Raw genomic sequence first — 26,995 nt, forward strand, 5'->3', positions numbered from 1 at the left:
CCCACATCGCGCTCATGTGAACTGACGAGAGGAACGGAGCCTCGTGTTACCTGGCGGTCTAAGGTTGGATATTAAATGTCCCGGAGGTCGTACAGCACGACAGTGTCATCAAGGTCTTTCAAGAGGCGTGCCTTACGGAACAGTGGCACGGTGGGTAAAAACCTTTAATGGGGGACGTCAAATTGGTCAGATATGCGTCGACCAGGTCATCCTAGTGTCAGTGAAGAAGAAGTGCATGCTCTTGCCGTGTAACTGGACACTGGTCGACACCGTGAGATTCGTAGTTGGCCCGAGACATCCGATTGGCGCATACGACTGTGCTTCACATTATGAAGGAACGCCTGAGCATGAGAAATATTGCATCATGATGGGCTCTGCGTTATTTGACGGAAATGCTGAAATGATTACGATGCGACGCTGTTCGTAACCACTTGGAGTGCTATAAGAGGTTTATTTACGCCGTATCATTACTCCGGATGAGACATGGGCCAATTCATACGAACGACAATTGAAACGCCAATCGAACGGATTGCGTCATTGCGGGTCCCCACGAAGATCAAAAGTTCTTCAGAACCCCAGCAGCGTGAAAGTTATGGTTATTCTTGTGCACGACTGTGATGGTGTTATCCTAACGCATTCCGTTCCTCCACAGCTGATCGTCAATGCTCAGTATTACTGTTTATTTCTGGAACACAACCTGCGACGAGCTTTGAGAAAGAAGCGGCGACACTTTCTGCAGAATCCACTCATCATTTTGCACGACAACGCTAGGCCTCATACAGCGCAAGCTGTGGCTGATTTCTTCGGGCAATGGGGCTGTTAATTGCTTTACTATACATCATACTTCCCGGCCTGAATCCCTTGTGACTTTCACTTGATTCCTATGCTGAAGGAACCAATTCGTGGCATTCGCTTCAGAACTGTCCCAGAGATTCGTCAGACAGTAGACCGCTCTATTCATACTAAGAACAAAACAGGCGCTGCTAAAGGTATTCAGTGACTTCCACATCGCTGGCAACATGTTATACACAATGCTGGTGACTACTTTTAAGCACAGTAAAACTAGGTAACATGTATCGCTTTTGTATCAGTTGTAATTAAATAGTTGTCATTATTAAAGTTCTAACCTTAGTATCCGCAGAGATGAGTTATATAATTTTAAACATCCCGTGTGAATTGGCCGATTCGAAACACGGCCATCTTGGTGAGGTATGTACGTATGTATGTATGTATGTATGTATGTATGTACGTACGTATGTACGTACGTATGTATGTATGTATGTATGTATGTATGTATGTATGTATGTATGTATGTATTCAAATAACAATTAAGTAAAAGGTTCCACCTGATCCATACTTTTTATTATTTAGCCTTCGGCTAAATTTTATGTCATTAAAAACTTACAGTACATGTTTCGATTGCTTAGCAATCATCATCAGCTGTTTTGCTTAAAGCTTAGGTGAAAAAGCATATAACATTTCATAATTAAAATTAAAATGTGTTAGTAAGGGACACTTAATTACTAAGCAATCGAAACATGTACTGTAAGTTTTTAATGACATAAAACTTAGCCGAAGGCTAAATAATAAAAAGTATCGATCAGGTGGAATCTTTTACTTAATTGTTATTTGAATACAATATCAATACGGAATGAAGTGGATAGTATGTAATGTATGTATGTATGTGTGTATGTATGTATGTATGTATGTAGGTATGTATGTATGTATGTATGTATGTATGTAGGTAGGTAGGTAGGTAGGTAAGTATGTATTTTTATCAAAACCACTGGTGCAGCTTCGACGCTAGTAATGTCAAACTGGTACGCTGCAGTTGTTTCTGAGAACGAAGATTAAAATCATGGCTCTTAGAGTTCATATCTCTATCCGCCCACCACGAGGTAATCCCAAAATTTCCTTTTAGAGTACTTAAACTCCCAAGACTCCTTGGGTTATAGACCCAAATAAGCGAGTGAATTGCTACGTGGTAGAAGTAACTTAGTTGTTTTCTTACATTCCACAGATGGTGGATTCAAATCCTGCAGTCGGCAGCTCTGAGTACTTTTCCCTATGGGTTCCTATTATCACACCAGCCATATTCCATGGTTTTACTTGTTATAAAACCACCGCATTTACCTTCCCAGTCTTAGCCCTTTCCTATCCTAACGTCGAAGGAAGATTACCTGAGTACCGGGCGAGTTGGCCGTGCGGTTAGGGCCGCACAGCTGTGCGCTTGCATCCAGGAGATAGTGGATTCGAACCCCACTGTCGGCAGCCCTGAAGATGGTATTCCGTGGTTTCCTATTTTCACACCAGGCAAATGCTGGGGCTGTACCTTAATTAAGGCCACGGCCGCTTCCTTCCCACTCCTAGCCCTTTCCTGTCCCATCGTCGCCGTAAGACCTATCTGTGTCGGTGCGACGTAAAGCAACTTCCAAAGGAAACATTTTACCTGAGTTAGTGCGATGTTGAACATTTAACATAAAAGGACCCAAAATAATTATGACAATTATTTGATGTGCTATAAACACATAAATAATAAAGTCATTAGATGTTAACTTCGTGTGACCTCCGAAGAGACCTAGAGTAAGTTTTCAGAGTTGACGCCGTATAGGCGACCTGCGCGTCTATGAGGATGGGGCCGTACAAAGCCGTACACAGACGGGAGGCTAGGGGGGTTCAAAACCCTTCCGAAGTAGAAGATAACTTGAAGAATTTAAACAACATATACGGGTTTCAAAAGAGCCTCCGTGGCTCAGACGGCAGCGCCTCGGCCTCTCACCGCTGGATACCGTGGTTCAAATCGCGGTCACTCCATGTGAAATTTGTGCTGGACAAAGCGGAGGTGGGACAGGTTTTTCTCCGGGTACTCCGGTTTTCCCTGTCATCTTTCATTCCAGCAACACTCTCCATTATCATTCCATAGCATTAAATCACCTTGGGAGTGGCGACCCCATTGTAATAACAGCCTATATACAGTATGTTTCATTCATTACATCCCTGACCCGGTCAATGACTGGAAAACAGGTTGTACGTTTTCAATCATACGGGTTTCAAAATAACCTACAATAAGTTAGAAATATTATAAAAAGCAAACATTTGCAAAATAAACAATTGAATTTAACCTATAAAATGTGTGCATCTTTAAATATGTCACTGTGAATATAGTTAGCAAATGTACTGAAGACATAAATGGAAATTTAAATTTTGGTGAGGTGTTCGGATTGTTTGTTTTTTATGTCAAAATATTTTGCACCATAAAATAAATTTCAGTAAACATATAGAAATATTTTCATGTTATCGAGCAGCTACAACATTGAAAGGAATATGAATCAAACCTCTAAATACGTTTAATACTTAACAGTGAAACATACTGTTTCATCCATTTAAGAAAATGACAGAAATCTGTGTGTTGCACTGACGCACGTATTAAAGCGTGTTCTGCCTACCAGACCGCTATGAGTGTTCCTTTCTACTGCACCTGCTGAGTTGTAAAAGGCACTGCTCTAAAATTATTTCAAACTTTTATCTCTGTAAAACCTAATTGAAAGTAAAAAAAATATATGATATTATACTATTTGTTTTCGGAAGCCCCCTCCCCAAGTTCTAACTTCCAACGAAAAAATTCCTGGGTACGGCTTTGGGGCCATTCCTATGATGAATCCTAAGAATAAGGACAGCACACACACACACACACACACACACACACACACACACACACACACGCATACACACAGTCCCCCAGACATCGAAATTAACCAATTTAATTTAAAATCCAATACCAGGCCGGGAATCGAACCCGGGAACCTCTGCGACAAAGGCCAGCAGGCTAGCCATTTATACTTGAAACCGGACAGTTACTAGATAAAAGTATATTATGAACAAGTATATTCAATGACGATTGATTAGCTGGCCTGTAAAATAGATCACCTATAATACCTTTTGTTTGGTTACTTTTGGGAGCTTACGACAATCAGCCCAGTAGTAGAGTTGGTATTCATTTCAGTTTAACTGAATTATATTATGGTGGTATTATTTACATATTCTGAATAAGCATATAGAAATCAACGCAATTTATTCAGAGAGGAAATGTGATTACTAACATAACCTGTTTCCCAACTTATGTATTAAATATACATTGCATATTAAGGGCAACGTGCATTTACAATTACTACAGAGAGTACCAACCTGCAGACTGAGGTCAACAAGTCTTCGTAATTACTAAAACTGTAGATATTCCATCCAGTTCCATTTTCATCACGGCACTTATGCGTATTAGTTTTCTGTGACATTTAACCTTTTCCATCCCATGCCCGAGTTAACTCGGATGTCAACATTTCTCCCGCTGTCCCAAACACGAGTTAATGCGGATTTAAAGCACTTCCGAGTTCAGTCCAGCGCTGTTGACAGACGACGGACGATTCATAAATCGCCTTAACGATTTTTGACGATAATTATGTGCCGTGTGTTTTTCGTTCAAAGCTGTCTTCTGAGATGGGTGCACGGGAGTGTAAAGAAAGCATAACGAAATATCATATTTTAGAAACTTTAGGCAATGATGAGTCTGATTTTTTTATGAATATAGTGGAGATAAGTTGCAGTGAAACGAGCTGTCGACATTTATCACGCCAAGTTTTCTTCAAGTTTTGGGAATGTTAGGAGAAAACTATTGCAAAAATTGTCGTTCCATGACTTTTCAGTAGCTGTGTAAATACAAAGTATTTATGGCCTACTGTATTACAACCACTGTCGAAACGTCCAGAAAAGTCTGGTATGGGGCATGTATAAGGCTGAAAGAAACTTGGGAGTGAAAAGGTTAAAAGGGGAGTACAAGGTTTACGCCACTGTGAGCGGAGTGTGCAACGCCGCTACGTCCGTTGTGAGAGGTTGACCATCTACCACTTGCCACAGCGAGCAAACACACTAACATGCTTTCAGTCTCCGAGATGAGTTGGCCGGAAACAATACACTACACCCGTCTATCACATCTTTGTTCCTCTGTTGTGATGGTCTGTTTAAAAAAATGCTTCGCGTCTCTCTTCACCTGCCACACACACATAACATGTATTCGAAGCGTATGATGCGTATGTAAATTTAACAGTTCCCTTTTAATATGCAGTAGGACAGACTAATAAAAACCTGTCATTATTGAACATTAATACTACACAACAGCGTTGTCAGTAATGGTTATCGGCCTGAGTGGCTCGAACCCCAAGTTGGCAAATTCGATACTGGCCAAATATTTTAATACACTAATACCGGAGAGCTTGCGGTTTTCAGCGAGAAAGTCGATAGTGCTGCTACCTGCATGGCTTGGTGTGAAGAAGAATTCAATCGCACTTTGCTACTTGTATGATTCCTGGCGCACTGGCGTGATTTTAATTATTTATTAGCGTGTTTCACTAAATGGGTGTCCGACTCGTTGGCTGAATGGTCAGCGTACTGGCCTTCGGTTCAGAGGGTCCCGGGTTCTATTCCCGGCCGGGCCGGGGATTTTAACCTTAATTGGTTAATTCCAATGGCACGGGGGCTGGTTGTATGTTTTGTCTTCATCATCATTTCATCCTCATCATGACGCGCAGGTCGCCTATGGGAGTCAAATAGAAAGACCTGCACCTGGCGAGCCGAACCCGTCCTGGGATATCCCGGCATTAAAAGCCATACGACATTTACATTTTTACTAAATAGGTTTATATTGCAATTCACCAATGCAAGTATTATGAGTGGCGTTATTTGTGCCGTTTATATTTGCAGCAATTACGGCATTGCAAACTGTTCGAAGTCGTATGGTTGACAACCAAATTGAGCTTTACACGTGTAAGGATTGCTTTAATGCTTGCGTTAATAAGTGTTGCATGGGTAATTGTTTCTTAAGGAAAGGTATGACGTATGTTGACGACAGGAGAGAAAAAATACGAGTAATAAGGGCATAATGCATTTGTAATTTGCACTAGTGACTTTGTTCGTACAAAATACATGGTGACTGTATTGTTAGAGAAAGAACTGGACAACCATCCTCTATGGAAGAGGTTCGATATTGCGTATCGGCTAATGAAAGGGAAAGGCTACGAAGGGCGTGAAAACGAAATACTCCCTAGCGCTCGCGAAACTAAAACCGTCAGGGTAGGAGGATAACAAAAAATGTCCAAGAGAAATCATATAAGAAAGATGAAAGTGAAGGGCCTGACACTATTTAGGTGAACCGTGGTCGCAAACCCACGCTCCCAACTTGAGAGTCCCGTCTTTTACGACAGGCGAGAGATGCAGTGGATGTCATTCTACCGCTCACACCCACAGGAGCAGCATCCATCGTATCGGAAGGTGTTGTAAATGACAACAAAATAGGGACCAGGAACTCTCAACTTGGGAGCGTGGGTTGGCAACCAAGGTTCCCTTTCCTCAGTGTGGCATTGCTTCCAATTCCTTAACCTTTACTATCTGACCTTCTTTGGTCAACTCATGTTCTTTCCTGACGAGTTCTAGGGAGTCTTTCATTTTCACGCTCTCAATGGCCCTTTTTCTTTTATAGTCTAAACCTTCACATTTAGAAATGTCGGAATTCTTCCAAATTTTACCTCTTATTAGAGGTATCAGAAGATGGTTGCCAAGCTATACATCCTCTTAAAAGAGTAATCAGCACCACCACCACCTACCATGAACGCATTCTACTACCTCCACCCACAGGGTGTAGCATATTATAAATATATAAAACATAACGTTCACCTCTGTGCTGTGGTTGTTAGCATGATTAGCTGCCACCCCCGGAGCCCCAGGTTCGATTCCGGGCTCTGCCACGAAATTTGAAAAGTGGTTCGAGGGCTGAAACGGGGTCCACTTAGGTCAACTGAGTAGAGGTGGGTTCGATTCCTACGTCAGCCATCCTCGAGGTGGTCTTTCGTTGTATTCAATTTCTCCTCCACGCAAATGCCAGGATGGTAGCTAACTTAAGGCCACGGCCGCTTCCTTCCCTCTTCCTTGCCGGTCCCTTCCAATTTTCCCATCCCTCCACAAGGCCCCTGTTCAGCATAGCACGTGAGGCCACCTGGGCGAGGTACTGGTTGTCCTTTCCAGTTGTATCCCCGACGCAAATTCTCATGCTGCAATACACTGTCCATGCGGCGGTGCAGGTGGGATCCCTCGCTGAGTCCGAGGGAAAAACCAACCCTGGAGGGTAAATGGATTAAGAAATAAAGAAAGATAAAGTAAGAAATCAATGGCCACAAATTATTTATATAAACTATATATAGTTCTTGTAAATTCTTGCGTTGCTTCGGCCCTTGTCGCTCCTATAACTTAATGACATCTTCTCATTTCCGAAAACTTAGTAAAACATATGTTGCTAAGTTATCCTCGCCGACTGATGCTTTCCCTGAATGCTCAGCGTACTGACCCTCGTTTCAGGGGGAGAGGCATAAAACAAATAACATTATTATTATTATTATTGTACGGGGAGGTACACCTCAACGCCGCGCATTCAAAGCTAGCGCCTAAATGAACTCCTCTATTGGTGAAACAGTGAAACTGAAACAACACCAACTTGGAACTTTAATCACAAGATGTGACCACCTAAATATTGAGCAATTTTGTTCTTGTGCAGTTTCCTAACCTGAGTGAATTTCTATTTGTTTTGTTTGACATTCATCAAGAAGTTTGGACATTCTTCCACAGATGACACCACTAAAAACTATGATCATGCACCCTGGTGCGAAGTGAAAGAACCTATAATTTAAAGTTGTTTTGTATTTCTAGTGTTTTTAACTAATTGATGTTCATTTTTTTGGGGGTTGGCAATGTTTACTTTTTCTTTCCGCCAGTTTTGAATCCAGCCAATCCCTGATTTATGTAATTAATTTTCTACCTATCACAGGTTTCTTGTTCGATTTTGAGTGTTACCTTTTGAATTGACCAATTAAATTGAGTGGGTGTGGCTGGTGTAGTCTTGAATGATCTCGAACCTTCCCTGAGGGTTTATAAACTGCGGCTTTTCACGGTTCTTGGCCAATTGATCAACGTCCATCAGAGTTTGTGTGTGTACTTAGCAGGAGGCGGGTGGTCTCTTTCATCGGCAGCTAGTACATCTACAAGGTAATGGCCACATAACATCTTTCTTTCTTGCTATCTCCGCAGTTTAAGCCGAGGGATAGGTCCGACTCTTTAGTTATGTAACAAGCTTTTCTAAAATGTAACTTCTTCCGGTTAAAGTAAAAACTTCATAAAATCTTTAACCGTAAATCGGGGATAGAGAGTGAATTACCCCCTCGAGCTCCCCTTCATCTTGATTTGAGGTGACTACGTTTTGTAACTGTTTTTCTTCCTTTTCGTAATGAATTAATTTAACCTTATACGAGTCACCTCAGTAGTTTGGGAATAGCCCCTGTTTCATCGGCCTAGAGCCCTTTAGGTTTTTTTAGGTGTTCATTATCTCGGAGCGCAGTTCGCCTCCAGTCTCTTTGTGTTTCGGGCCGTTTACTTAACCTGTTCTTTTCCGCAAAGGCCCTATAGGTTGGGTACGGGATACTCCTGTTTCAAAATGTAAGTTGGGCCATGGAAGGCCAGAGAGTATAAGACTTTTGAGATTGCCTCGAGGAGGCTGAATGAAACGGACAGCCGGTTAGCTCTTTCGCAACTTTTGTAACTGTAAAATGTGCCTCTAGGAGGCAAGATATTGTGATTTAGGGAGCAAGTGCTCTTGAATTAGGGGGCTTCTGCCCCTCATTAAATAATACCTCTTCCTCTTGTGAAATTGTAAAACTAGGGGCCCAAAGCCCAAAGTGTTAAGCTCCTGAATCGTGGAATTTTCCCTATTTCGTTTAATGATTGCTATTTGTACTTGTAATATTGTTATGGAAAACAGTCAAGTTTGAAGTTCTGAAAGAAATATAACCTTGTTAAAGTTTTAAATCTATTCTTGACATTGTAGTTAGACGCATTCACCCCAGCACCTTCTTTCCCCCCTGCCTTCCAGGGATATCTCGGAAGTGTAGTAGTAGTAGTAGTAGTAGTAGTAGTAGTTAGTAGTACAACCGAGCAGGTTGGCCGCACGGATAAGGGCGCGCAGCTGTGAGTTTCATCCGGGATATAGTGGGTTCGAATCCCACTGTCGGCAGTACTGTCTATCCTTTTACACTAACAAGATAAGGTATTTCGTCATAATATTGAAGTAATAGTCGAATTTTACTTCCCGGTTATTCGAGAATACAAATCAGTCCTCGGCAAGAAACAAATCACTTGTGTTATGTTGTTAATATTCTAAATATTGTTAATAGAAGTGGCTTCAACCAGTTAAGTCAGTTTGTCTTATGTATAATACATTTTCTGTGGTTATTGTGGACACCGACATTATTAATTTGTAAATAAATTATTGACAGTGAATTTGCACTGCTGCTTCTGTTAAAGAGAACTATTAAATCTTAATCGCTAACAATGAACAAATGTGATCTACAGGCTTTGGTTTTTACTGGTTCACATAAGAAAATAATGTCTGGTCAATATAGTACAACTCAGTTTCATTCGCCATACAAATCAGATAGGCCCTACTTCATTCATTTGCTGAACTAAACAAAATGGAACAAAAACCATTATTTAAAAATCTGTTTTATATAACACAGAATGGTTTGATAGCATTTGTTAAATCGGTGATTACGTATTGTTGAAAAATAAATGATTTATTGTTTCCCCCTGAGAACTTCAATTTTTTTATTTATCTTGTTGCTCCCTGAGATGAAATACAACCTGTGACAATAAAGTTCAGTGAATAGTCCTATACTATATACATATATGAACAATGCACGACAGTGACCTTATTGTCCTTCGAAATAGTCCCCTCCCATAACTATGCACTGCTGAGTTCGGCGATACATGTGCTGGAAACTTTTCAAGAAGGCTTCCTTTGGGATGGTGTTCAAAAGCCTCGTCACGTTTCGTTGGATGTCAGGAATATCGTCAAATCTCTTTCCTTTCAAAGTGATTTTCATGGGTGACTTTTCTGCTCTGACCTTTTCCGACGAGGGGATCCCGAAGAACGCCATTCCATGCTTTGCTGTTTCGTTTCTGGGTTGTACCTGAGATACCAGGTTTCATCCTCAGTGACAATACAGTTGAAGGAATTTGTTGTCACAGCCGCCGTTTCGACAATATCCTGTGAAACCTCTAAAAGTGCCTGCTTCTGATCGTCAGTCAAGTGATGTGGGTAGCGATTTGTCGCACGGATTCACGGTTAATCTGCAGTTCATCCGCTATTACGCGCACAGTTAATCGCCGATCGTTCGTGATTAATGTCCTCACCTCCTCAATGTTTTCGGCACTGACGGTGGTTGCCGGTCTTCCGCTACGGGGGTTGTCAGATGCACTTTCCCGGCCTTCCCGGGCGAACCACTCGTACACACACTTCAAGGACAGTGCTTGATCTTCATAAACACGTACCAGCATCGCATGCGTTTCTTTCGGTGTCTTGCCAAGCTTAAACCAAAACTGCACATTGATATTTTGGTCGTTTATGTTCCTGTTCGCAGTTTAGAACCAACGCACTAAACACGCACTGTGTCCACCAGGTCTTACACGGCACACACACGATGCTAAACTGAACATCGTTGGGAGCAGGTGGTCAAAACCTGCTGCTACGCAGGTGCAGAGTTGTGTGTCGCCACTGTTTTCCGGGTCGACCATTCTGACTTCATTCACAGAACTTTATTGTCACAGGTTGTATACTTGAAACAAGGAGCATAAATTCAGATTTCGCATTTAAAGAACAAAACATGACTATGCTGAATGGCATTCTTTATGTGAAATATGATTGCATTTAGGAAAATGTCATATACGAATATTAATAAGGTTGTCTAGAGTGTGATCTTCAGTGGTAAAATGTTTGGCTTTGTAATCCGTTCTACCATCTGCTGTGTCGACAAATTTATATATTCTTAAAGTAATATTAACTATTGTGTAGGCTATAGTAAGGTGATTCCATTTACGTGAAATAACTAAATTCAGGGCAATAATTCAACATGTTTTTATTGACATTGTGAAATGTTCTGCTTGGAAATTGTGTAGCTGGTGAACTCTCTCAATATCTGATATTCACATCCTGGGGATTAAGCTTCCACTTTTATCGCGAGCCAGCGACGTTACACACAGAGGCTGTATTTCTCCTCGGCTCCAAACCCACCCTAAATCTCCATAGCTACGTAAAGTTCGGCTAGCTCACAGAACGAAGCTGTAGAGTATTGTACTGAAAGAGAGAAATCTTTCGATAAGAAGTGAAAGAAATGTACTGAACTGTGTTAGCTCTCGCAGAATACCTATTTAAAAAAAATACTTTCTGGATGGAAGAGGTCCATTTCTTATCCCTGAGGTATTCTGGTTGTTCTTATGTCATTGAATCATGGAAATTAAGAACTATCTAACTTCACTTCTTTTTATTTATGATGAAAAAGTACTACAGGTGTAGCATACTATCCACATACAGCATAAAACACCCAAATCCCAAGGTAACTAGTCAGCTACAAGCTGTTTATTATTTCGTGGAAATCACAAACCAGTTCATTCCATGGAGTTGGCTAGTTTCTCTTTTCTATAAATGTTCTACCGTTAGTTGTCAGTACTATCGCATGCCAACGAAAGATGAGAATTACACGAACACCATAACTTTCGACTTCTAGCGAAATTTCCCTGTTCCCATTTTGTAATGAATTCTACTTCGGGCAAGTGTGAGTGGATAACTTCGGTATACATCGAATATCAGACTATAAACAAGTAACGAACAGTAAAAATACAGCGAAATGGACGGTCACTGATGATTGCCGTTTGTTAAGACACTGTGGAAATAAAAAGCCCACATATTTACAGGCCCATGTAATATTTTGTTATATAAAATCCTATCCAACTATCGTTATTTTGATATTCATAGTTTATATATATTAAGGTAGTCTTGCAATTTAAAAACGATCAAGATGATTCAATGGGAAACATGGCCATAAAAGTGTTTTGTCCTCCCTGTAAAATTTGGTTTACTGGAGTAGGTGAGTTTTTGATATCCATGATTTAATTTTGGACTGATTATTAATATTTTTTCTCAGATCTAGGTAGCTTTTTTCAGTTTATTATTCACTAGCTTGTAATCGTGCCTTCGCACGCATGTAATTTGTTTTAGTGTCCGTTATAGAACTGATGAACATTGAAAATTATATCAAAATGTTTTGAGTAGTTTTCGAGAAACGGTGGAGCCTATTTTGAGGCAGTGGAGCTTCCCTCTCTCCTTACGTTTCCTGAAGGCTCGTTCCTGCAGGCTAATTATTTCATTATATCGTACTTATAATCTCTGTATTTCTCTCTGAATTCATGCTTTGGCGTTATGCATACATATATCCAGAATAAGGCAGTGTATCGAATAATATAATGTCACGTGCATTTACTTCCGATTCCAAGTTATACCGGAGGTCCTGTAGCTATGATCGCACATCAACATTCTGTAAAGGTACATGCTTGCTTTTGCTTGGCTCATTCTACACGATAATATGAGAGTGGAGAGTCGGAACATAAGAAAAATGTCCGACAAATCGGAGTCTCTTAAGCTTAAGGGATGCGAAACAAGTAATATTTTTATTATTATTATTATTATTATTATTATTATTATTATTATTATTATTATTATTATTATTAGTGGTTTAATATTGCACTTAGTCAGATAGGTCTTCAGCGACGCCAAGATAGCGAAGGACTAGGACTGGGAAAGAAGCGCCCTATTATGAAAATGAGAAACTGCGGAAAGACACCTTCAGGGCTACCGACTACGGGCTTCGAGCCAACCATCCCCCGAACGTAAGTTTATAGATACATGGCCCGTACCACGCTGCCAACTTGCTCGGTATTATTATTAGTGTTACTTGATTTTCGTCCCATTAACTGTATTTTTACGGTTTTCGGAGACGGCGATGTGCCGGAATTTTGCCCCGCAGGAGTTCTTTTACGTGCCAGTAAATCTACCGACACGAGGCTGACATATTTCAGCACCTTCAAATACCAGCGATCTAAGCCGGGACTGAACCCGCCAGCTTGAGCTCAGAAGGCAAGCGCTCTACCACCTGAGCTACTCAGTGAGGCACAAATTATCGTACTCCCTGAGAGAGAGAGAGAGAGAGAGAGAGAGAGAGAGAGAGAGAGGTCTGTATTTAGATATGTGCCTGTGTTTGAAACGTGGCGGGCTGAGACAATTCGAGACATTGTGATACAAAGCGGCCGCTGGAAAGGAGAAGTGAAGACATTTCATTTTCTTGTCATATGATGACTGACGCGAAGTAGTGAAGTGTTAACAAGATAGGAAATGCAATATATAAATGCATACAGACAAATAGTTATAGTGAATACAGAGTTATTTGAAATTCACTCCAAGCAAAGGATACAGAAGGAAAGAGGTAAAGGAGAAGGGGAACTAGAGGGAACCAAAATATGTATGTGAGCCCTAAATATTACACAACGTAGATGCAATCGATATTTGCTTGTTTACATGTTGTCTACGATGAGATACGTATAGCATCTGGGGGAGAGGGAGCGTGGTAACCGAGTGGTATTTCGTACGGTATCCAGTTAATAGGAGACCATTTCTAGAAGTGTAATATGGAAGTAATGTGATGGGAAAACATGGCTGATAATGCTTATGTGTCGTACTAATTCAGATGTGTTTTGAGGAAATTCATGGCAAGAAAGGACTAACATTGGGGAAATAGAGGCATTGGTTTCAATTATAGTAATTTTAGTATGGTCCAAAAAATGCCAATTCTGGGTTTCAAACCAACCATCTTGTAAATGTTATCATACAGCTATATGATTCTTAAAACTGGTGTTGTTGGACTGAGAAGCTTAGATAATTGAGCTCTGGATTTCTAAGCCCAAGATTCCGCTGGTATTAGCAGATACTCAAATACATCCGCTACCTGTCGGTAGATTTATTGCCTCATAAAACAATTCCTGCAGGACAATATTGCGACACCTCTTTCTTTCTTTCTTTCTTTCTTTCTTTCTTTCTTTCTTTCTTTCTTTCTTTCTTTCCTTCTTAATCTGTTTACTCTCCAGGGTCGGTTCTTCCGTCGGACTTTGCGAGGGATCCCACCTGTACCGTCTCAAGGGCAGTGCCCTGGAGCGTGAGACTTTGGGTAGGGATATACAACTGGGGAGGGAGGATCAGTGCGTCGCCCAGGCGGCCTCACCTGCTACGCTCAACAGGGGCCTTATGGAGGGACGGGAAGAGGCAAGGAAGAGGGAAGAAAGCGGCCGTGGTCTTAAGTTAAGTACCATCCCGGCATTTGCCTGGAGGTGAAGTGGGAAACCATGCAAAACCACTTTGAGGATGACTGAGGTAGGAATTGAACCCACCTATACTCAGTTGACCTCCCGAGGCTGAGTGGACGCCGTTCCAGCCCTCGTACAACTTTTCAAATTTTGTGGCAGAGCCGAAAATCGAACCCGGGTCTCCGGGGGTGGCAGCTAATCACGCTAACCAATACACCATAGCGGCGGACTGCGACACATCACCTCCTCTTATAACGGATAAATGAGCTAATTTAAGGTAAAATTAAATACCATTATTATTAAAACTAGCCATTGATACTTCTGTACAGTGTTTAATTGAACGGTTGGTTAACTACTTGCTTGGGTATTAAGCTACATTATCCATTTCACCAGCAACAAACATTATAATGTTATGTAGAAATCGGTTTAGGGGGATAATATTTCCCATCTCAAAGTCCTCATGTGCGTCATGAATTGATGAGCAACACTATCCCAGCAGCCTGAATAAGCTATGGTAGCTAATCTACTAAGCCATTCAGCCGGATCCTGTAATCCAATAATAGCCTACATCAAATACTGTCAAAAGGTATCATTACGGGCATAACACATATACGTGATTTCAGAAGTTTAATCGTGCATTTAGACACTTATTTTTCACACAGCAAGACTCGTATAGTTAGGCACAATTCGAGACTCACCTTGATCGCTATTATTTTCGTTGAATTTATGCTTCTCTTTTCCGCGGAACATACAGAATACCTCTTTCTTGGTCGGTGGTAGAGTTTCGGGCTTCGTATACAAAGATCGTTGGTTCAAACGCGGTACAGGACAAAAGAAGGTCCAATCGGTACTCCATGGTGTAGAATGTCAGCAAATGACTGATCCGTGATGATAGATTCGGTGTTTCCACGACAGAATTAAATAATCTCAGCAATAGGCCCTCTGCCAGCCCCGTAGTGTACCCGCATTTTATCCGTGGGACTGGGTCCGATTCACGACTCGTCCTAGGATTTCAAACCTGCTGGAACAGGGTTCCCTAAAACTTGTGGGACCAAACAGAAGAGATGTCTGACTTGAGAAGTAGTGGACCTAGTCACAAAAACTAATAAGTCCAAGTTATCGGCCCACTGACTACGTGGCACATCAATATCTGCAGACCATCTAAATAGACAGTAAACATCTTGGCAGGCCAAGGTCTCTATAACTGAATTTGCCACGGGTTTGTTAGAAACAGGTCACCCAAAGGAATTCCGCATTCTCTTCCATCTGGTGGAATAAAAGTTAACGTCGTATAGTAACACGTAGGGAGCATGAATAGTATCGTACGAAAATGCTTGCAAGACGTAGCTGAGGTCTTCTTCTTCTTTTTAACGAGTGAGTGACTGCAAAGTATGAGTCACGTAGCTGTCAGCTTGCACTCGGGAGATATTGGGTCCGAATCCCACTGTATTGTTTTCCTATTTGTTTTTACGTCGCCCCGGCACAAAGAGGTTTTATGGCGACGATGGGACATGAAAGGCGTAGGAATTGGAAGGAAGCTGCCGTGGCCTTCATTAAGGTACATCGCCAGCATTTGCCTGGTGTGAAAATGGGAAACCACGGAGAAATCACCTTCAGGGCTGCTGACAGTGGGATTCGAACCCACTATCTCCCGGATGCGAGCTCACAACCGCGCGCCCCTGACAGCAAAACCAACTCGCCCGGTGAACCCCACTGTCGGCAGACCTGAAGATGGTTTTCCGTGGCTGGAGTCTCCCAATTTCACACCAGGCAAACGCTGGGGCTGTACCTTAAACAAGGCCAGGGATGCTTCCTTCTAATTCCTAGCCAATTCCCATCCATTCATCACCATGACCTACCTGTGTCAGTGCGACACAAAGCAACTTTTTTTAAAACCGTCTTCTGTCAATTTCTCCACATCTTGGTGCAGTGGCGGGTAGGAACTGCGGACTTGGCATGATTTACTACTGGATGCCCTTCCTGATGCCCTGTGTAGACGGATGTATTCGCTATCGCGTGTTTCTGTGGCGATTGTTAGTGTACTGCGTTGCGTATGTAGGAAGATGACAATAGTGAGAAAAACATCCCGACCCCGAGTCAGGGAAAAAGGCCATACGCGATTAAAATCCCCTATACGGCCTGGAATAGAACCCGGAACCCCTTGAATCAAGGGCCTCGACGTTGACCAGTCAGTCAAGGAGCAGAATATCTGAGGTTATAATATTCTTCTTCTTCTTATTATTATTATTATTATTAGGTGTTAAGTAACCTAGGCCGTTAAGGCATGCTCGGTTCACCCTGAAGGACGTGGGTTTGATTACCGGTCAGTAGGTCGAAATTTAAGTTTCGTGATTTCCACTTCAAGTTTGGCACATGGCCCTGAGGCAGAGTCGCAACCTCCGAAAATTGAAAACCGTACAGAAATTCAAAATAAACCCTATTCTTTAACGTAAAACCGTACAGTGCTAACACCCACCCAGATACTCTAAAATTCAATAATATGAATTAGGAATACTTAATACAAATGGCGTACGGCTTTTTTTAATGCCGAGATGTGTCCGAGGACTTCGGAATACTTAACTGAAACGTATTACTAGAAGTAAGAAGATGAAATATATTGAACCCATGACCTTTGTGTCCCAAGAAATTAGAGTCTAAAAGTTACCACATGAGGCCCCATGAAATTGAAATGAGAAGCTTGAGTTATTTTTATCTTGCAGAAGCGGCTCGAGGCGGGAAGGTTACCACTCTCTTTCTCACGCTATGAGATGTGACGCCACTCGCAAGTGCCGAGGGTGGATGGATACAACCAAAGTGTTGGTTAAATAAATATATTTACTCACAGGAATTTGCAGCAAAACTTATATAAAAAAGTCCTATAATTGCGTGTGATCAATTGGGTTATTATTAATACAAACTTTAGATCGCTAAACAGTTTCCGAGGGAAAACTGGCAAAAGGACGCGCTGGTCTGGTCAACCTATTTTACGTCGTCGAAATATAGTGCCTATCAAACGGGGTCATTTAACCAGTCAATCTGTTACGAGATAATTTTACATGTTCATGAACAATGTCACTACTAATTTAGCAAGTAATTGGTTACAGTAAAACCTGCCTTAAATATATTTCCACAAGGTCAGAAAATATATGTACATTTTCTTGGCTGCAAAGAAAAATGCATAAAACTATAAGAATATAAAAAAGACGTGCCACCTTGAAGTCATCCTGCATTGAATCATTTGAACTCGAGAGAGAATTTCATACGGTTGGGAAATTTATCGGCGATGAACAGACTAAGTCCAGCAGAGAACTTAGATTTTGTTCGATGGAGACATTTTTGTTCATTAGAGAGTCTTAATAACATGCAAAGACGGTCATATCTAGGCTGCAGTAGTATTAGTGAAGTTTAAATAATATTGTGTTGTAAAAATGTATTTCGTGTGCGGTCGACAGTACAATCAGTCGTGTTCGGTCCGCGAAAATATCGAGTGAAGGGTATTTCTTATTTGTGCATTTATTCAAGGAAAGCAACAATGAATAAAACTAAATGTGAAGCCAGAAGTATCAAAATGGCTAGATAAATGACCGGAAAGTTGCTGGTGGACTAACGAGATGGAAGCTGGCGTAAATTTAAGGTAGGTGAATTGTCACCATCACCACCTATGTAATTGTTTCATGATGTCACCTCTTATATATTTCGCTTTGGTAGTTGTGACGCAGTTTGGTCACCCATTTAGGTCGTGAAATGTCAGAAATATGACGAAAGTTCATTTGTTTTATGCTTGGAAAAAAAATTGAAATGTTTACGTGTACCGTGTGATGTGTTGAAAAATAGTCAATTGGATGGTTATGAAACGATTATCAACTAAAGCAGATTGTCAATCCCGTGCGTTTATTTCTATATTTTGTGGTGTCAAGTTAATATTTTTAATCTGATGTATAATTTTTCTGTTTGAAATTATGACGAAAGTTGTGTAAGAAATCCGTGGTTACCCATTTTCAATCGAGTGTAGGCATGCTGTCGTATTGAGCAATGAAAATTTTAATAAGGAGAGTTACGAGGCATGATGGATAAATATCTGTTACGAAGGGAGAGCTTTTTCTTTTGCCCGTTTAAACTGTGTATAACGGATAATAAATAACAGTAAAATTTGTCAGTCATTTTTGTGAAGTCCAGTTCAGAAATACGAGGTCACGTTGTGTGGAGATGTATCATTATCAGAGTATTTTGTGGGGTTATGCGTTGTGGATCCTAAGGATTATTTTCCATTCTTATGTCTTCGAGATTTGTCGTGTTTTGAAGCAAGTGGTTTAAGTCTTGTTAAAATGTGAGTTGGGGTAGGATTTTTGTGAGTCAGGTAATTCGAAACCCGTAATTGATGCCGGAAGATTCTGCGTGAACCCGAGGATTTATTTGTGTAACATTTAGAGATGGAAATTGGGTGGATTCCACGTAAAAGTGCAGGTTCACGATATGTATGAATATCGAGTGAAATCTTAAAGTACATCTCTGTGTATATCTGTTTGGGCCAGGAATGTCGTATTTGTAAATTTATCAGCGAGACTGGATATCATTCCTTTAAAGACCAGTTTAAACGTGTATAGAACATATGGTTCTCGTCAAAGCGAAGGGGTAGCTCGTTCCGCTAGGCAGCTGATCGGGGAGTTCGACTTGGAAGATAACGGTATCCTTGTGGTCTGTCGACGTGTTGAAAATCAGATCGTATTCTTTAGAGTGGAGTTCGTAATTTTGCAAGAAACTATTTGAAATTCTTATTATTGAGTAATGTGTACTGTATGTTATTAGATCGCATTAGTTAATAGTAATATGTTTAACCGAGATCTGAACGTATATTTGAAGCAACGGAAGTTAGACTATAATGAGTGGATTTTAACCATTTCCAGGGTGTCCAAAATAGAGTATTGGTGGTAGTTATTGATACATTTTAGAGGGATGCACAAAGCCTTATTTAAATGTTATAATGGGAGGTGACAGTGTTGGCTTATTTTAATTCGAGTTTTACTTATGCAGATTTTGAGTACTTAATAATTAGGATTATCCAAGTGTTAATAATTGCTAATGTTAAATTAAACTTATGGTGCGAAGTCATGAAAAAATATAATAATGGAAAGGAATAAAATGTATTTTGTTGCTAGCTACTATGACCCTGAACATTATAATATAACTATGTCAGAATTTGAGTAGGGACTTGTAAAAGAAACCATTCGTCCGCGGAGATAGAATTCCTTGTTAATTAGGATTTATAAAAATCATATCAGTTTATTTAGTAAACTCAGTGGAAACCGTATTTGAGAATTAAAGCCAAGTGATTAACTTGAAAATGTATTCTGAAAATCTTAGTTTATTTTGCAGGGAAAGTTCAATTGTTAACGTAACGATTAAGGGCACATGTCCGAATTCAAAGGATTTTACTGCCACAAAGTATTGCGAGTGTTGTTGTTGTTGTATTATTTGACTTCGATTGATTGAGCATAAAATGTGCTGGGATTATTAAAGTAGAAACCTTGGTCATCAACTACTTTAAATTAATTGTGTTTAGCCTTCAGCTTAGAAATTTGGATGGTTATGGGGTCATCAACCTCAGTGACTTAGATTAAGGCCATATGCCATTTTAGCATCATTTTCCTTGCGGTCATTATCCACAATGATTTTAAAGTAAATTGCAAAGTTAGATGTCGGAAAATGACATAGTTGCAGGTCACATCGATTGAACTAAGGGCATAACCACTGCGTGGCGCATACCGATTGGACTGCCTTAATTATGCCAAGAGTCCAGGGATCGTGTTAGGTGGGCTGGATCATCACAAATCATTATGATGGTACATGAAGTCTCACATGGAAGCCGAATTTAAGGATTTCGAGACTTCCTTTTCTTCACTCTTAACTTGTGACAATGGTTTCTAGTAAGGATGCCCATCAGGCAGTTAAGTCAAAGCTTCTCAAACCAGTGTCAGGCTCCATGGCTAAATGGTTAGCTTGCTGGCCTTTGGTCACAGGGGTCCCGGGTTCGATTTCCGGCAGGGTCGGGAAATTTAACCATCATTGGTTAATTTCGCTGGCACGGGGGCTGGGTTTATGTGTCGTCTTCATCATAATTTCATCCTTATCACGAAGCGCAGGTCGCCTACGCTCGTCAAATCAAAAGACCTGCACCTGGCGAGCCCAAAATGTCCTCGGACACTCCCAGCACTAAAAGCCATCCACCATTTCAATTTCTCAAACCAGTATATCTCTCCTCTGCCTTGTAATTATGTTGATTATGTTGATCGAACAAGATAAGTTCGAGTTATAATGTTCTTTAATTATTTCCAACTTAAACGAATCTTAAATAAACCACGAAATTTATTCTTAGATTTGATCTTTCATTTACGTAGATAGATTAATATTACTGAAATCCACCTTTAACCTCAGCAAGTGAATAAGAACCCGTTAACGACTCAAGGGACAGATCTCATGCCAATTTCTGACAGGTAAGGAAGGTAGGTATGCTTATGGACCTCCAAGGGTTCAATATATCCTTTCTTTTCTTTCTTTCTTAATCTATTTACCCTCCAGGATTGTTTTTTTTTTCTCGGACTCAGCAAGGGATCCCACCTCTACCGCCTCAAGGGCAGTGTCCTGGTGCTTCAGAGTTTGGGTCGGGGGATAAAACTGGGGAGGATGACCACTACCTCGCCCAGGCTCCCTCACCTGCTATGCTGAACAGGGGCCTTGTGGTGGATGGGAAGTTTGTAAGGGACAGACAAGGAAAATGGAAGGAAGCGACCGTGGCCTTAACTTAGGTACCATCCAAGCATTTGCCTGGAGGAGAATTAGGAAAGCACGGAAAACCATTTCGAGTATGGCTGAGGTGGGAATCGAACCCCCTCTACTCAGTTGACCTCCCGAGGCTGAGTGGATCCCGTTCCAGCACTCGTACTAATTTTCAAATTTCGTGGCAGCGCCGGGAATCGAACCCGGGCCTCCGGGGGTCGCAACTAATCACACTAACCACTACACCACAGAGGCGAACATACATTCACTCATCAATAATCAATCATCATACGTGAAGGCTTCTTCTTCACTATCCTTAACTTGCGAGTGATTTCTAGACGATCCAGGTTTGTTACTGTCGTATAGCGAATGTTTTGTCATGCAACGTAACATGTTCTCACTTGGAGAACAGTCTTCACGTGTTAAGCCATTCGCTTTTACATACTGAATGGCTAGCACACACTCTTTTACTGTTGATGTGTTGAGTCGAGTTCTACCTTAATTAAATTCATCTTCCTAAACACTCGCTCACAGTCAACATTTGAATGTGGTAAACTTAGGACTTAAAGTGCAAACTGGGATAATGTAATGAATGGAAATTCTCAAGAACTGTCCTGCAACTTAAATAACTGGCCACAAAATTCGTCAGTTTCCATACAACATTTAATTTCTTGTCGAAGGAGAACAAGTGGCAACTTCCGCCACTCATCATCAATTTCCTGAATAATATTAGCATTGTCTGCAGAAATTATTCTTGGCAGCTGTGTAAGCATAGGTATTCACACCTAGCTCCACATTCGACAATGCACTTTTTGGCGTAGGGAGAGAAAGGTATTGTCATAGTGAGTCATAAAAATTATGTATTTCCTTAAGTTCTGCCAACGGACGTAGCCGTGTTGAAACACCGGATCCCGTGAGATCTCCGAAGTTAAGCAACATTGGGCGTGGTCAGGAGATGGATGGGTTGCCACGCGCTGTTGGTGGGGTGTGTAAGGGAATGGAGGAGCGGAAAGGAACTGGCCACCCTACCGGACGTAAACTCCGGCTCAGGAACACCTCTGCGGAGGTTCGGACCTGCCTTCGGGCAGAATAACCCTTACCTTACCTCCTTAAGTTCTGAGCAACCTATTTGCAAAACCTGTCAGCATCAGCCCTTTTGATTTCCGAACTGACTGAAGCCCGTCCACTCCTAAATACATGAGTGTATCTGAGAGAAACTTCTCACTCTTACAAGAGTCAATTTCAGAAAAGATTGTCTACTTCAGCTACTACCACTTCACAACCTTGAAAATACTCATTGATAGCAGTGAACATTGATAAAACCAAGTGTAAAAATTGATGACATAATTTTAGAAAGTGATTGCTCAAGGAGCTATGAATATCTTCAATGCACATCTACGTCTAAATAGATATTTAGAATCGAAAAGCAACCTTAAAGCGCACCACTGATCAACAATTATAACTACTGCTCAAAGCAATGACAGCCATCTCGTTTGAGATTAATGGAGCAATTTATGAATTGGCAGCTCAAAGAAAGACGGACATTCAAGCGACTGAGCTTGTCTCTGGGCACTGGCTCCGAAATAGTTGTAAATATTACGTGCTTGGAAGATACTTGGAAGCTTCACTTACGCACAAGTGAAGAGAATGGCGGACATTACTTCTATATCCGGACACATTTCTTTAAAGCGGGTCATCATTGAAATTTTGATCCCATCATTTCATTACACCCGTCTGAACCAAATCCAATGATGTTTTCCAGGTTCACAAATATTTCTGACATTCCAAACTTCGCTTTGTATTATGTTACTGTAGATTCTTTGTCAAAATATCTAATAATAAAAGACGTCTTTACACTTCCTGTATGAATACACTGAACTGTATAGATTTAAGTGTCTTTGCAAGGTCCTCTTTGAGATTTTCCCTACCACATTTCTTACAATGGCCGTACATTTGGCCCGTTTCAATAGCATGGTTTCCGCGATTTTTGAATTAGAAAATGCCTGTTTTAGTACGCCTTGTAAATAGTCCATAGCTCTGAAAGGTATAATATGATCCACAGAAAACCCCGCGAGTTTTATTTCTGCATTGCGTGCTAACGTCTGAACACTCGTTACGCTAGCCTCTACGCTAAAAAAACCTTGAAATTGCTTTGACAGGTGACTGATACAGCTTTCACGTTTTTAATATCCTTTTCACTTCTGATGTGTATTTTAATATTACTTAATTCCAAGAGAAATGTCACGTTACAAACTTGACACTTTGCCTTTCTTCACTTGTTAGATCAAGACGCAACCAATTGTTATACTCTTATATACTCCCCCACGACTGTTTGTACATTTGTTTTCTTCTGGGTGTTTAAACACAAAGTTTTAATTTTTTGGGTGCCGAAGGACCTGCCTCATTTTCGGAATCAGAAGTAAAACCCATTTTTACTTATTTCATATTCAAAGTTAGTATCAAATAAAATAATATATCGGGTGGTTCACCAGCCCCTTGCGATTCCTTCACATTTACTATAGATCTGAAATACATCGGTCCCTCTCTCTAAACCGGGGTAATATAACGAGATGTGTGTTTACGGGCTAGAAGACAGTAGGAATCGTGAGCGCCACTATTAGTTCATTATGGGTACCTCGAATAAACCGTAGAACGAGTACAATTACGCAGAACACGTACTTTAAAACAGGAGGTGGACGCACAGACCGAGAGCATGGTAATGTATAGGCTGGGAAGTGGGCGCCGTAGGTCAAGTGTCGCAGTAGCTTACATGGCAAGTGCGGGGAGATATGCGATAGTGGACATTGCTCTAGGTAGGAAGTTCGAATCCCACACAAGAAGTGGTAAGGTTGCATACTTGATAGCTACCATGGACTGACTTGTTTATTTGACCCTGTAAACGATCGTACGTAACGTTGCATTGGGTATGGTGCTCGGTTGGACGAGGATGAGGAGATGATGGTCTGTGGCCTGTTAGCTACGTCGTACATGTTCCAAGCTTCGTAGACCACAGGTAGGGCAAAGTATGCCCCATTGGAACGATAACAACACACAATGGCAGGTAAGTATGTAGCTGCGCGAACACCCCTCCTTCGAAGCAATTCACAACACAAAGCTTATTCACTACCTCGTGATGTATTTCAGTGACGTGTATGTGGATATGTTACTTATTTATGGAGAAGCAAGACAGAATGCATACCAAACACAACGCCTGGGCCAAGAACGCTATCCCGATAGACGAAAACCGAGATGCATTACATTTTGCAGTGTGGAAAGACGCCTGCGGGGTACTGCATCCCTGGAAAGGACATGGCCTGTTTGGGATCATCCCGTGACGTCTGCTGACGATGAAGAGGTCGTGTTCGGCGCTATTTGGCGTAACCCTCACACTAGCACAAGGGCCATGGCATAGGAGACGAACATCAGCCGAGCGTCTGTTATGCGGATATTGCATACCCACCGGTTTTACCCGTACCATTTGCACTTACACCAGGAGTTCCATGGTCATGATTTCGATGCCTGGGTGGCGTTCTATCAATGGATCCTACAGCATGTGGACATTGATCCTGCTTTTTCAGCGACTCTCTTATTTACGGACGATGAACCATTCCACAACAATGGAACCGTTAATCGCCATAATATGCATTACTGGAGTGTGGATAATCCCCACTGAGTGCGACAGATAGCTTTTCAGGTACAGTGGGGCGTGAATGTATGGTGTGGAATCATGGGTGATCACCTCATCGGTCCCCATTCCTTTGAGGTCCATCTGACCAGCCAACGCTATCTGCGGTTTCTCCACGATGAACTACCACCGTTTTCGGAACATGTGCCACTCCTTGACCGCTGCAGGATGTGGTTTCAACATGACGAAGCTCCACCGCACGCGGCTGTGGTCGTCCGGCACCATCTCCATGCGACGTATCCTAATAAATGGATAGGAAGGGGAGGACCTGCCCCTGGCCCGCCAGATCTTACGATCCTGGATTTCTTTTCTGTGGGGCCATGTAAAACAACAGGTGTGTGCAAAGGAGCTGGCCGTGGATTACTGTAATCCTGTCACATGTTTCCTAGCCTCTATCAACCCAGCTCCATAGCAACGGCCCTTTTCAGGGCCAAATAAACAAATCAGTTTATAAAAATTACCGGTATTAAGTATACAACCTTGCCACATCCCAGGCAACTGGCTAAAAATGTATTTGCATGGGACTAGAACCTTCTAACCCTCGAGTACTGTCAACTACCACACACCGTACCGCGAGCTAGCCATGTGAGGTACTGCGACACATGACCTACGGAGCCCATTTTCCAGGCTATACTGGGCAACTGGCTGTTAAAAAAACTGTATGTGGGATTCGAACCTCCTACCTCGAGCACTGTCCACTATCCCATATCTCCCCTCGCGCTGGTCATGTGAGCTACTGCGAAACTTGACCTACAGCGCCCACTTCCAAGCCTATACAGTACCGTGCTCCCGATCTGTGCGTTCACCTCCTGTTTTAAAGTAGGCCTACGTGTTGTGAGTGTCCGTACTCGTTTTACGAGTTCATTCCAGGTACCCATAATGAATTAATAGTAGTGCTCACGATCCCTGCTGTCTTCTAGCCCGCAAACACACATCTCGTTATACTACCCTGGTTTAGGGAAAGGGATCGATGTCTTTCAGAATTGTAGTAAATGTGAAGGGATGGATAAAACTGGATCGCATTGGGCTGGTGGACTACCCGATATACTTCATTACCCGCAAGAGGTTGAAGCACTACACTTTCACTCAAAAGAATTTGTAAGTACATCACAATATTATTCATAACCCTGACCAAATCACATCATCCATAAGCCTTACAACTAGACGCTGCACTATTACATGTTTGATGTTACACCACACTTCACACTAGTTAAGAAACGAATGACGGAGTTCGCTGTGGGCTCATTCAGGCGTGTGACTGTGAATAAATACATGACTACGGGATCCGGAGTTGATAGAGTTTTAAATAGGGTAATCCCGGCCACAGAGTGAGACAGAAATGTACCACGTGTCAGACTATTCATGCGCATCATTGGTTAATCGGAAACCAGCTCAAAGGTGAACCACAACATACAAAGCTTGGAAATCCCCTGGAGCAATGGAGGCAACGTCATAATGTCCAGGAAATGAGGAATGTTCAAACAGGATAAAAAAGACATTTTGCATTAAAAATGTGAACATTTCCAGAAAACGTGTTCATGTATGATAAATGATAAATTTAGATGTAAAAGTGTGTATTGTGTTAATATTGAACTATCTAGCACGTTTTGCAGAAAAATTTCTCCCCCACTCCACTACCTATCCCCACTGAATTGTCTTGCGGATTCCATATTCAATGTGCAATCGAGTCCAGCATAATTATTATTCTGCCTACATCCTTCCTAGTCATGGAACCTTAATTCAGCGAGGTAGAAAGCAAGCAGTTAGTATGTCTCAATCGTGGATTATATTTGTCCGAAAATTGAACAGGAAGTAACAATAATGTCGTTTCGCGTTAAACTAGGCAAGGAATACACTGAAAAACACACACTTAGCCGTCAAGAAGACAACGATGAGTGATTTAAATGTACATTTTGAAAAGAGTCTCTTCAGAACTGCATTTGAAGCAGAAGCGACTGTTCTGAAGGAGAGAGGTACTCTTAGTTGACAAGTGATCTTTCAGCCTAGAAATTCCCATTACACGTTTCATTCACAATAGTAAAGTATTTAGTACATTTAATCAAAATTTACATTTCAAGTACCTGACATACGAGGGAAAATAGAAGGAGGGAAACTGTCACAGCTCCCCTTCTAGTAGAATTATAAATTAGTCGAGTATTTTTGTTTCAAAAATAAAAGTCAAATGAAGAATTCATACACCTTACTTGATATCATTCCTCCAATCATTACGCCACGGTATGCTGGCAAAATTGTGATCAT

This window comes from Anabrus simplex, chromosome 2 (genome assembly GCF_040414725.1).
Source record: "Anabrus simplex isolate iqAnaSimp1 chromosome 2, ASM4041472v1, whole genome shotgun sequence".
Classification (NCBI taxonomy): Eukaryota; Metazoa; Arthropoda; class Insecta; order Orthoptera; family Tettigoniidae; genus Anabrus; species Anabrus simplex.